General features: G+C 54.3%; 1 long non-coding RNA gene across 1 annotated transcript; it reads left to right on the forward strand.

The window, feature by feature from the left end:
- Window positions 1-265: 265 nt before the first annotated feature.
- LOC122227308 lies at window positions 266-9,509 on the forward strand. Its single transcript, XR_006205962.1, has 4 exons — window positions 266-335; window positions 7,702-7,800; window positions 8,692-8,759; window positions 9,309-9,509. It is a non-coding gene; the product is annotated as an uncharacterized LOC122227308 (long non-coding RNA).
- The last annotated feature ends 4,206 nt before the right edge of the window (window positions 9,510-13,715 follow it).

The following is a 13,715-nucleotide window of genomic DNA, read 5'->3' on the forward strand; positions in this document are numbered from 1 at the left end:
ACTTGAAAAAGGAAACTGACCACGAGTTTCTGGGCTGCCTGAGACCTTGAAGGCGAAGTGTTTACAAATCAAAATCCTTCTCCGTAGGCCCCTGGAGAGCAGGACACTTCAAAGGAGCCTTCGACAAATCCTTTTGCACACCGCGGAATCCCTTTCGCCGGGGAGTGGCCCTCCCGCCCCAGCTGGGACACGCACGAGCACCCACGTGCGCACGCCTTCGTACGTCCACACGCACACGCACGCACATGTACGTAGTACGCACACAGACACGGCCAAGGTAATATAAGCTTGCTGGGAAAGTAAAAACCACTCGAACAGCACAGCAATGTAAAACGGTAAGCTTTCCCCCAGTTCCTCTCCACTTCCTCTCATCTAAGGTACTCACTATTAACATTTGGGGCGGGGAGGGGTGGGGGGAGGGGGATGTTACAATCCGCTTAGACTAGGGATGTCTCCCGGCTCAGCCTCAGAGAGGACTTGGAAGGATTTCTAAAAATCACAACGAGTGGGGGGCGCCTGGGTGGTTCAGTCGGTTGGGCGTCCGCTTTCAGCTCAGGTCGTGATCTCACAGTCCATGAGTTCGAGCCCCGCGTCGGGCTCTGTGCTGACAACTCGGAGCCTGGAGCCTGCTTCGGATTCTGTGTCTCCTTCTCTCTCTGCCCCTCCCCTCCTCATGCTCTGTCTCTCTCTGTCTCAAAAATAAATACAAACATTTACAAAATAAATAAATAAAAACCACAACGAGTGGGAAATTTCAGGACACGCAGAGATGGGATCCTCCGTCCCCATTCTGTGGGAAGGACGGGGCCACGCTGGTCCCATCCTCCTCCCGGAAGGCAGGGAGGCCAGCTTTCTGACTGGCCCGGAACCCCACATTGACTCAGGCCACAGAGCTCGTGATTGTCGGGGGCCGGCTTTCCCTTCAGCAGAACCTCTGTCTGCAGGGTGATGGCCTTTCTGTGCGGCTGGGTTCTGATTCTTCTCCTGACGTCTTCAGGCCAGAACTTGTGGCCGTTGGTGACATCCAGTCACAGCAGCTTTCTTACCTCACTTAAGACACCATTCGAAGCTTTCCATTTTTTTTTGGCGAAAACATTAAGAAGAGACAAACGTAGTTTCTAAGAGGGAGTAAATTCTAGAAAGGAACTTGCCTCCCTCTGTCTTCTCTTCGCTCTGGGCAGCAGGGATGATGACTTTTTTTTTCTGGGGAGGACTCTCAAGAGGGTGCGGAATGTTATACAAGAGCCATAGGTGGTGTCCATGGCTGGGTCATCCCAGACTGAGGAATGAGCTGGGAGGGTGTCTGGGGAGGAGGACCCTGGGCAGAGAACCAGCAAGTGCAAGGGCCCTGGGGCAGGAGAAGGCTTGGCCGGTTCAAGGGAAAGCAAGCAGGCCAGTGTGGCCGGAGTGGAGGGAGCAGAGAGGACAAGAGCAGGAGTGAGGCCAGTGAGGAGGCTGGAGTCAGGGGTTCCGTAGATGTAGGGCCAGGCCGTTCATCATAAGGACTCCATGTTTTTCTTTAATGAGGGCGTTGAAAGCTTCTGGGCAGAGGAGAGACAAACCTGACAGGATGACATGTGATCTCTGTGCTGTTCTTGGAGGTACAGACTCTTGGAGAAAATGGGAGGAAGTGGGGAGAGCAGCCAAGGGGCTACTGAGATAATCCAAGATATGACGGGAATGGAGGCCCGGAGCGGGGGATGGGGGGACATGGAGGTAATGAGAAGTGGTCATGTTCCAGATTTCTTTCGAAGGAGAGCCACCAGGGCTGCCGACAGCTGTGACACAGGGTGGGAGCGGACGAGGGGGGTCCAGCCTGACCCCGGGTTTCTGGCCCCAGCACTGGGAGGATGGCATTGCCCGCACTGAAATGAGGGAAAGACAAGGCTGGGGAACGGGCTGTCATTTGGGACCTGTGAGTTGTGAGATCCTGTTGGACACCCACGGGAGGTGCTGAATGGCGGTGCACGTTCAGGGACAGGCTGGGCTCGGGCGTGAATCTGGGGACCATCGGTGTACAAACAGCATGTAGAGGTAGCTGAGTCTGATGAGGTTCCCAAACGAGGGAGAGGGAATTAGGAGAAGAGGACAAAGGACGGAGTCCAAGGACAGCACCGGGTCTATGGGTCAAGGGGCCAAGAAGGAACCAGCAAAGAAGACTGGATAGGAACAGCCAGGGAGGGAGGAGGAAAGTCAGGACAGGGTTCCAGAGAGAAGTGAGTGACTATGTCAAACGCTCATAGGTCAAGTGTTTTTGGGAGCGGACCCTTAGCCCAATACGCAGGTCCCTGGTGACCTGGACAGGGGCAGCTATAGTGGATGCGAGGGAGGCAAGTCTGGGTTCAGAGAAAGACATTACAGATGGCAGGTACGCTGACTCTTTTGAGGTGCTTGACCGTAAAAGCGAGCAAAAGTAGCAGGAGAGGGTTAGTTTTGTTTTGGAGTTGTTGTTTGGCGATTGGAGAAATAACCCCGTGTTGTACGCTGATGGGAACGCTCCCTTAGAGAGAGAAAATTCAGGCTGCAGGGGCAAGGAAGGGATCCTGGGGGGGGGGGGGGCACCCTTGAGCAGCTGAGAGGGAAAGTACTTTTGTGCCCAATGGCCTCAAAGAGTTCCCCTTGTCACAGGGTCTCAGATCCCGAAAGGATTTCCCCCTGGGCCCCCCTGGATGAATGCTCCTCCCTCAAGATGGTTATCTGTGCGCATACAATTTTCATGCAAAGTAGCTGCATGCTATTCATATTTTTCATCAAATTGGTTTTTTTAATTCAAAAATATATGAGGGCTAGCCTCCTGAGCCAGTGCCCCCCCCCCCCCCCGGGACCACACTCATTTCGCATTGATTAATCAACGCACAGATTGATTGATTGACTATTACATCATCTCAAATTGTCGCTATTAGATTTTTACAAATGATGTGGACGTCCTTGCAGACATAAATACAGACTCCCGGGTATTTCAGAATGATCGACTCCTGGGAGTTAAATGGCTGGGACAAAGGGTACGTGCGTTCTGAATTCTGATAGACGCCTGCTCAAACGTCATCCACGAAGGTTACCCCTGGGAACGTCCCACCGGCAGGACGTGAGAGAGGGGGTGTCACACGGGCCGGGGAGGTGGTTCGGGTGTGGACTTTCCATGGCAGTGGTTCAGCCTGAACGTGGTGCCGGAACCGTAAGGGGTGAACCACCACAGCTCGGGTCATCTTCGGGATGCAGGGACGCACCCACCAGGCTGCTCCGGGGCTGGAGGGACAGAGAACTGGACGGAGGGGAGAGAGTGGGGGAGCAGGGGCAGCAGCACAGAGCTGGGGAGCGGAGCGTGCCCTGGGGCAGGGAGTCAGGGCTCTGGCTGGCCCTGCGAACCTCTCCTGCGGGCCCCCCCTGGCAAGGGGTTGGCCTCCCCCTGTGCAATCACAACAACCGAGCCCTGCAGGTGCAAGGAGGTAAGGGACGGGAAGATGAGGCCTTCGGTGCTGGGGCAGCGACAGCGGGCTGCCCACTGACAGTCACCTCCCTCCTCTTCCCTACTGACAAATACCCCTCTTGTTCGTGGACAGCAATTTCCCAGCTTAAAAACCTCACACTCCCCCCCCCCGCCCCCACCCCACCAACCAGTCAGTCCTGTGACACAGCTCAGGGCCACCAGACAGGGCAGAGGTTGTCACATGGCATCAGCCGGGCTCGCCGTGGCCCCCCCACTGCCCGTCCTGAAAGGGACCCTTCGGCCCAGGTGGAATGGCTGTGCTGTGACCTCAGGGGCCATCCGCACACGCCGAGGACTCTGAGGGGAAACCGAGGAGGAGGCCGGGACCCGGGGCATCTTGGAGCTGCTGGGCCTTCCCCGGGGCCCCTGCCTCCTCAGGAAGAAAACCTGATTTGTTTACACCTGTCGCTCAGGCCCCTCTTACTCTGCGGAATGCCATCCTAACTGTGGCAGTGGCCGTGTGCGGTGACAGGACACCAGACTGGCCTCCAGGAGAGCCGACCCCCCTCCTCTCCACCGCCTGCCAGCTGCGAGGGGCCCAGGGACCCAGCCTTCCCCCATCGGTTCCCAGGGCAGCTCTCCCAGGACCCCAGCTGGGCGGGAACAAGGGAGGCCAACGTCCCAGAAACTCTTCAAAGGCTTCGGTCCTGGAAGGAGGAGGCGGGGCTGGTCCCAGCTCGGACTGGTCAGCAGCTGACCTTGGACGACCCGCAGCTGCCCTCCGGCTCCCCACCGTCTCCTGTTTCAGTAGAGAGTAGATGGATACACCTTGCGAAAGCGCACACTGTTCAGGGGAGAGGGGCTGTCAGTGCGGAAGTATGACTTCAGGATGGCTGACGGTCCCCCCTGGGGCCATGAGGACCACGGCTCGGGGCTGGTACAGGCAGCAGACAGGGGTGTGGTGGGAGAGCACTACCCTGGGAGCCGGGAGCCCTTCTGCTGCATCGCTCTGCCGGCCTTGGAATGCTCCTCCTCTCCTGGACCTCGGTTTCCTCCCCCGTCACATGCAAGGTTTGGGCTGGATGACCACGACGGGCCTCACCATGCCTCGTACTCTGGGAGTTAACTTCGGTGCTTGTGCAGACCAGCAGGGAGGCAGGGCCCAGGCGACAGAGGTTGGGGTCGGCTCTGTAGTCATGAGTGTGAAGTGTGGAGAACCCCAGGAACCTCAGAGAGAGGTCTCCGCAGGGCCCAGGTGGACGCACCTACTGAGATGTCATCTGGACGATGACTGCATGAATTCTGGACCATGCAGACTGGTCTTGCTGGGTTGAGTGACTGAGGCTCATCTTGCGAAGAGTTCTCTGTGATTTAGAAGTGGCTCTGAGTAGGTGGATGCCTGCTGGGACAAGTTCTGTCTAGGATGACCTGGGTCTCCCACTAATGCGCTGTGTGATCTTGATTTAAAGTCTATTTCGATTTCAAGTCTGACATTATAGCCACCCCTGTAGTCTTTGGATTTACTGTTGGCATGGAATATCTTTCTCCATCTTTTCACTCCCGATCGATTTGTGTCTTTGGATCAAAAGTGAGTCTCTTAAGGACTACATAGAGTTGCATCATGTGTCCGTATTGCCCATCTCTGTCTTTTGAGTGGAGAATTTAATCCATTTACATGTAATTAGTGGTAAGAAGGGACTTTCATTCGTCATTTTGTTATTTATATTTTATATGCCTAGAAGCCTCATTGCTCCTCAGCTCCTGAGTTGCTGTATTCTGTTTTGTTGGTAATTGTTACAGTGAAACATTTTGATTCTTCTCATTTCCTTTTTTGTACATGCTCTAGCTGTTTTGTTTGCGGTTGCCATGGGGACTGCAGCCAGCATCCTAAAGCTGTAACACTCTCATTGGAATGTATGCCAGCTTAGCTTCAATCACATGCAAAAACCCTGCACCTTGCAGCTCTGTCCCCACCCCCGTTCACTTACTGATGTCACAAAAGCACATCTTTATTCACTGTGTGTCCAAACACACAGCCTAATAATTTTTGAATGCCTGAGTCTCTTAAATTGCGTAGAAAACAAAAAGTGGAGTTATAAACTGAAGTTACAGTGCTCCCGTAGTACGTATGTTGCTTCCCTTGATGGTGTCCCGTGGGTCCACTGGGCCGTGTTCACCTGTTTAAAACTCTTTTTCCTGCTGTTGCTTTACCGCCATTAATTCCCAAGGTCCTATCTTCAAACTCACTGACTCTTCTACGTGCTCAGGTTCGCTTCCGAATCCCTCCAGTGATGTTTCCATTTCAGGGACATTATACTTTTCAGCTCTAGACTTTCTTCTTTGTATACTTTTATGTTTTCTAATTCCTTATGGATATTTCCATCTTATTCACGCATCACTGTCTTGAGTTTGTTCACACCTGATTTTAGGGCTTTGCCCAACTTTGAGATCGTTGTTTCAAGGTCACTTTCTGGTAAATCTGCCATCTGGTCTTTCTCGAGAACAGCTTTTGTTTCTTTCTTTTTTCCTATGAATGGGCCATACTTCTGTGTTTCTGTTATTGTTGTTGTTGAAAATTACACATTTGAATCTTATAGCATGGTAACTCTAGAAAATAGATTCTTCCCCCTTTCGCCAGAGTTCACTGGGGGTTTTCTTTTGTTTGTTGGATTTTTGTAGACTTGTCTCTGTACCAGGGATCAGCCTGAAGTATAAACTTACGGTCTTCTCAGGCTTGCCGGAACCTGTGCCCTCCCATGGGCGTGTACCATAACTTTCTGAATTCCTCTGTATATTCATTGCTTCAGAATGTCTTCATACTTTTTATTTATTTATTTTTTATTTTTTTTTTTGACGTTTATTTATTTTTGAGACAGAGAGAGACAGAGCATGAAGGGGGGAGGGGCAAAGAGAGAAGGAGACACAGAATCGGAAGCAGGCTCCAGGCTCCGAGCCATCAGCCCAGAGCCCGACGTGGGGCTCGAACTCATGGACCGCGAGATCGTGACCTGAGCTGAAGTCGGATGCTTAACCGACTGTGCCACCCAGGCGCCCCCATACTTTTTTTTTAATGTTTATTTATTTTTGAGAGAGAGAGAGAGAAACAGAGCACAAGTGGGGGAGAGGCAGAGAGAGAGAAAGACACAGATTCCTAAGCAAGCTCCAGGCTCCGAGCTGCCAGCACAGAGCCCGATGCGGGGCTCGAACCCACAAACCGTGAGATCATGACCCGAGCCGAAGTCGAACCCTTAACCAACTGAGCCACCCGGGCACCCCCAGGATATCCTCATTGTTAAATGTCTAGTTCCAGAAAGAGGAAAAAGAGAAAAACTAAGGGGGAAAAATGCCCCAGCCCTGTAAGTCCCCTGAGTTGCTTCAACATGAAGAGGGGAGTCTGGCCACACTCGTGGTGGGAGTCCCAACAGTGGCTGCTCACCTCTGTGTCTGTGCCCCCATGGCAACAAGCACATATCAGCCACCAGGGCATAGATCCAGATATTTGGAGGCCAGTCCTGTTTCCACCCTGGCTCCTGCAAGCTGTGTGCAAGCTGCCCCAGGGGCCAGAGACTGGGGAATGGGTAGCCAAGAGCTGAAGTGAAGTAAAATTAACTCCACTTTAGCGGCCCGGACTCGCTCTAGGGGAAGTTGGGAGCCTTCTAAAGGACAGCAGTCTTCCGAAACCGTTACATCAGACAGATTCTGCCAGCACGGTTTTTGTCCGGGTGGAGAGAGGGATTCCTGGGGCTTCCTACTCCATCATCTTCTCCTGGGCTGTGTGACCTTGACACAGTCACTCAAGCCCTCTGGGTCTTGCCTATGAAGATTAAGGGGGTTGGACCAAGGATTGTGAAGATCCTTTTGACTCTAGAAGTCTGGGATTCTCTACCTCGGGCAACCAGTACTATTGGGGAAATGAGATGCGATTAGCCATAATGCGTAACTATTTGCATTTTCCCCCTTTATGTGGTTTCTGTTAATACCCTTTCTTGGATTTCCCTCCACCTTTAACTTATTAGGGGGCACCTGTCAGCTTTTGTGGCCTCATTCCCGTTCATTCTCCTGCTGATAAAGCCGGACCCTCCCCACTCTCAGCCCCAGGCTTGTGGGGAGGGATTGACCTCACTCTTGGGATGGACCCGGATCAGCCTGAGCCAGTCAACGCAATCCAAACCTCCGTGCAATCTGATGGTGCGGGGGCGGAGGCTGCAGTCTCTTAGTTCAATGGCCCAGGACTTTGGGTCAACCTGAAGAGAGATAATTTTTCTCCTCTTTAGTGGACTCCAGTCTGGAAGGAAGATATCTGGTCACCAGGACAGGGGTCTGCGAGTGGTCTTGCCTGGGAGAGAGGTGCTAAACGATGAAGAAAGAAACAGGTCCTGGTAGAATCACTTGAGCCCCTGAATCAAACTCCTTCTGTGTCTGAACTTTCCTGTTTGTAGAACCCAGTAAGTCCCTTCCGGGCTCCAGCCAGGTTGCACGGAAGGTCCCGTCACAGGAAATGCAAGAGCCTGATGGCTGCCTCCCCTCCAGCACCCAAGTCTCCAAGCTGAGACCAGCACAAAACTTTGCTGCCTCAGCTTCTTCCCCAACCCCCGGGGGTGTGAGTTAAATTCCTCTCCTGCTGCCCCTTTTTCTCCATTTTCTCGCCTCCCACGGAGGCAGCTGCAGAAACCACCCCGTAATGGCATCTCCAAGGGCGAGGGCACATTATCCCCGGACTCTAATGAACCGAGCAGCCCCGTCACGGCCAGGCCGGCCTCACGCAGTGACCGCGAGGGCTGCCACGTCAGCACCGGGGGTTCCTGGCACGGACTCGCCTTCCTCCGGCAGAGGCGGGTTTGAGCGGAGAGGCGGCCGGTCAGATTTAAAGCTGGGGGTGGGGGGTGGGGGGTGGGGAGAGGGCAGCCACACGGAGCCCCGGAGAGCCAAGGCTCAATCTGGCGGCCGTCTCAGAAACGACCTTGCTCTGCAGATGTGCAGGCTAAGCCCAGAGAGCCCGAGTGACTTCCCACGATTTACACAGGGGTCTGGAGACTGAGTTGGGTCCAGAACCCAGACAGCCCCCTTCCGAGTGCAGTTCTCCCTCTACCCCGCCAACGTGACCCCCAGGATGAGACCTGTCACCTCCCGGGGGCCCCCAGGACTGTCTCCTTCCCTTCGGGATTCCCGGGCGCCAACGGTGAACCCTCGCTGTGTCCCTGAGTCTGCGTTACACTGGGCACCCCCGGTGACGGGCCAGATTTTCTCCGGTCTCCCGTCCGCAGGTGCCGCAGCCGCGGACGCAGAGTGGAAACGGACGGTCGCCGCCACCGATTCCCGCGCCTGAGCTGAGGTCTGAGCCCGGGCCCTGCTCCTTGGCCCAGACCTTGTGGGTGCCCTTCTTTGCCCTGAGTCAGGATCTCCCCCCTCCCGGCCCCCACGGCGGGACATCCCTGCTCTGTCCTGATGCCGGAAGGCCCGGAGGACCCTTCTGGCCTCCGGCACCTGCCCCCAGTCTCTCTAAATGCCGAGTCTTGTCTCCCAGCCCCTGTGGCTGGGCCTTTCCCCCGACCCTGAGGGAGAGCCTCGTCCAGATCCTGCGGCTACGTGCCCAGTGCCCCCTCCGTGTGCACCCATACTCCTGCGGCCAGGTGGTGCCCAGAGCCTCCTCTGATAGTGGGCGATGGGGCCGTGAGGGCTGGAAGCCTGGCCCCCACATCACCCCCCACCCAGCTCAGCGCCTCATCTGTTCCCCCCACCCAAGTCACCGGCCACTTCCTTCCCTGAGCACCTACTGTGCACCAGCCCCGTTGGCAGCTTCCCCTCCCCTGCCAGCCAGGGTGGGTGCCCTCACCTCTCAGGGAAGTCCCCTTTCCTGTTTCCTGCCCTCCCCTGCCTGCAGGAAGGGGGCGGATGGAAGGAATCGAAGGGCTCCGAAGAAAAACCCCCGGGGCCATCAGTGTGGAAGGACGGTGGAGTTTAGAGTCCAGCAGGGCAAGATGTGAACCCGGATTTTGTGACCCAGCAGCTCTGCAACCCTGGGCAAGTCGCTTTGCTTCTTGGGGCATTAGTTCGCTCGGGTTTGGAAAACAAGGACCGTGATTCATGTGTGTTTAGAAATGTGAATTACATTTCCTGCCCATCTCTCCTTGGTCAGCCTTTCCCCCCCCGCCAAGACCCCTACGGCTAATTAATAGGATTGGAGTGGACACCTCGTCCAGGCTGGGCAAATCCGATTCCCTCCCTGAGAACTTCAGTTTAGGATGAGGACACAAAGTCAATCAGCTGTAAATCCATCCCGGCAGATCGGGCCGCCCCGGGAGAGACTGTGTTGGTGCTACATGTAATGGTGGGTCACAAGTGAGCAGAGAAGCCAGTTAGCAGAGAGAAGAAGGAAAGTGACCAAAGGAATACTGACCCTCCTTATCCTCAGCCTTTCTACTGGAGCTTCTCGCATGGATCTGGTCAACAGTTAACGATTCTGTTCGATTGCCCGCGGCAGGAAACTCAGTCCAAACTACGTGAAGCAAAAAAAGAATTCCCTGCTCGTAGGAAAACTTTCGGGGTTCAGATCGGTTTCACCCACAACTTAAGGGGCCCCCAGTAATGTCACCCTGGCCTGGTTTTTCTCCATTTCTCTCCGGCTCAGGCTACACATGACATGTTGGCAACAGCTCTGGGCTACAAATGTCCAGGTTCAAGTTCATGGGCAAAGGATTGCGAGAGTTCTTTCTCGGAAGCTTCAGTGAAGGTCTCATGGCATCTCAGTGGCTCTTGGTTGGGTCCCATCCCTGTGCCAGTCACTGGGGCCAGAAGAATGTGCCATACGGATTGCTCTGAGCCTAGGTCACGGGGCCTATCTCTGAGCTGAAATAGGCCGGTTGAGGACATACGCGTGCGACAAAGAAGGTGCTCGATGCTGATTTCCCTTCCTCCTGTCCATAAGCTGGTAGACTTTTCAAACAGTTCACTTAGGCTGAGATCTCACGTCTTCCTCCCAAGCCGCCCTGCAGCCTGCCCTTTGGAGACCTGCAGGCCGGTCTTTTCGCTGCCTTTTGCACGCTTGTACATGACAGACCCTGGTCTGGAACATTCTTCCTGCTCCATTTTCTTCTCCAAGCCTGAAATCAAGGGTGGACTCGGGGTTCACCTCTTCCCTGACAACTTCCCGGGTCCTTCTGGCAAATACGTATGGGAGGGACTCATACTTAATGTTACAGAAAGATTTTATAGAAAACACTTTGCCTGAAATCCTGGTAACCAGGAGGCGGTGGCTGTCAATGGGCTTAAGGCTGGTACCCAGAGGTAAGAGGATGGCAGGAACAGGGGACATGGTGGCACATGGGCAAGGTGGCCCTTGCCTGGAGCTTTCAGATCCAACCTGGGTCTTGTCCCCTTGGATGGCCCGTCTCCAGCCCCTCTGCCTCGATCAGGCTGTTGGTGTCTCCAGCGTTCGGGCCTCAGTTTCCTCCTGGGCTACACCGGGGAACAATCAATCCTCCAGCCCAAGCACCATTGCCCTACTCTGGATCTCTGGATAGAATTGTCCCCTGGCCCTGGCTTTGGGACCCCACCCCGGAAGCCAGCCCCAGCACCGAGCCCAGCCTGGGCTGTCCCAACCCACCCTTGGGGAAGAGATCAGGAAACAGGGACCTTATTTCACTTAAACGCTCTTGTGAGAGCAGCACTGGGTGGGCAGTGGGGGTCACGGCTGCTTGTGTCACAGCATCAGGTGTGCAAACCCGGGACAGGACACTTTACTCTGCATCTCACTCTGTACTTCCTAGATGAGAGGCTCAAATCAATTCACGCAACCTCTCCAAATCCTAGTTCCCTTACCTACAAGCAATAAATCTTTACTTCCCTTGGCACGCAGTTGTCCCCTCCGTAAACTGGAAAACTTATTTATATGTTCATTTGCTTCTGAACTTGGCAAGAGCAGGGACCGTGTCGCCCTGGTGCTCAGCTCGTAGTTAGACCTCAATACGTGTTCGTGAAATAAGTGTGTGGGCACGCTGTCGCTGTCAGCCTCCGCCTCCTGGGTCAGAGCTGCACCTGCATGAGACCCCAGGGCAGGTGCACCAAGTTCCAGAAGGCCTGGAGTCCCAGTCTGCCCTGTCGGTCCCTCCACCCCTGTGGTCATTCTGTGGCCCCCTCGCCAGCCTTGTCCTCTGAAAACCCGCAGAGTCGCATCTACTTTCCCTGAAGTGAGATTGAGTTTAGGTGGGATCGTGGATCCAGTCATCAGTGGGGCTTTGTCTTCTCCCTCTGGTCCAGGCTCAGGCCTCTGTGCCAACTCTGCCCGGGGCAGGAGACCTTTGAACATCTCCTGTGCTGCCACTGGCTGGTTCTGGAAGTTACTGTTCAGCCCACGGTCTGTGGAGAGCCCCGGGGCCCCGGTCACTGGTTAAAGCCATCCGAACCCATTTCCCACTATACAACCTGGTGGTTCAGTCTGGCACAGCCGCCTTTCCAGAACCCCTGCCTGCTCCCCCAGAGCCCCTGTCTGCCTGTCTCTGGCCATCCATCCCTTCCCTGGGGGAAAGTTTCCCCTCCTGTTTTGCCCAGTGTCTCCGGAGCTCATTCCCCAGCTTGGAGGGGCCCATGAAAGAAGAGGCAGAGGTAGGTTGGGGCAGGAAGGTTGAAGGAAGAGTGGGAGTGCTCCCCGTTTCTCCAAAGCAAAGCTGTCACCCCCCAGAGAGGGCAGAGTGACTCAGACACCGTCTTTCCCTATGGGGCAGAGCTGGGGTGGTGACAGAAGCAGGAACGTGCTGGGGAGAAAATGACCCCAGAGGTGGTGAGTTCTCAGCACCTGGGTACCTCTCCCGCCCTCCTGGTCTCGAGACACAACAGATCTGTATTTCCTTGTAGTTCACACTTCGAGTGGGTTGTTATCTTCTCTTACTAAAAGTGTAATTCGTTTGGGGCGCCTGGATGGCTCAGCTGGTTAAGCGTCCAGCTCTTGATTTTGGCTCGGTTTGTGATCCTAGGGTTGTGGGAATGAGCCCCAAGTCGGGCTCTGGGCTGACAGCAGGGACCCTGCTTGGGATTCTGTCTCTCCCTCTCTCTCTGTCCCTCCCCTGCTCCCTCACTTGTGCTCTCTCTCTGTCTCTCAAAATACAGAAACTTAAAAATAGAGTGTAATTCATTTAAGGTTCTTTGATGATTATTTTATTTCTCCCAAGTATATTCCAGTTGAGAAGATCAATGCCAGAAAATTAGATCCATTAACAAGTACTAAGCAGCCAGTCTTGAGAGGAGGGCATTTAGAGCAAGAGAAACAGAAGAAGCAAACTCAGACCTGAGCTGCTCTGCAGAGAGCCCTGGCACAGAGATCACACCCATGCATTAAGAGCCTTCGGTACTGAAATTCAAGTTCCTTTTGGAGTCCAGAGTTGACGACTGAGCTCATCAGCCAACAATGAGCCCCGTGTGGCAGACAGAGGGGACTCTGATCTCACCCCTGAAGGTGTATTTTCTCCCAAGGCCATGAACCTGTTGGTGGACAGCCTCCTTGTTCCCCAGCCCCCTTCGAGGAGCACATCAGCCTTTGCCCATGTGCCCGGGCAGTCAAGGGAAAAAACCAAAATGCCACTCCACCGTGGACCAGGAGGCAGGCCAGGAGATTCATCTGTTAGAGACCTTGCTGGGTGCAGACGGGGGCCCTGGGAGGGAGGATAGAGAGGGAGGGAGGAGAGAGAGATTTCCTGCGTCCCCACCACCATCAGAGGCTATGAGAAGGCAATGAATTTCCAGTGAATTTCCAAAGGGTAAGCGGTGGCCTCCATGAGGACTGAAAGGTTAACTGTTCCCGAAGCTCAAATAAAGTCCCCAGGACTCCCCGCCCCCCACCTACCCACCCTGTGATTAATTCAGCCTGGTAAAGTGGTATTTGCACTGGAAATTTAATCATCATTTCTGATGATAATGAAATTGAGAAATAAATGGAAAGTGTCAAGAACTGTATTAGGCGGGAGGGGGGGATGACCAAGTGAGGTGGGGGCCAGCCGCCTGGCTCCACGGTGAGTGGTTTCACAGGCCTAAGAAACTAGGAAACTTCCCGGTTCATTTTTGCGGATCAAGAACCAGGGATGGTTGGGGTGCGGGTAGGAGTGTTGGGGGACAGGACAGAGGGCGAGGGCAGCGTCCCGGAGCAGTCAGACCAGCTCACAGGGAATGGGTGGTTAAATTTTGGGAGGCTTTGTCAGCCAGATGTTCAACACAGCCACAATTAAAAATTAAATGATATAATCTTATAATTACATAAATCACATTAACAACAAAGGCAATCAACATTCGAGCTCATCAA

This window comes from Panthera leo, chromosome C1, assembly GCF_018350215.1.
Source record: "Panthera leo isolate Ple1 chromosome C1, P.leo_Ple1_pat1.1, whole genome shotgun sequence".
Taxonomy (NCBI): domain Eukaryota; kingdom Metazoa; phylum Chordata; class Mammalia; order Carnivora; family Felidae; genus Panthera; species Panthera leo.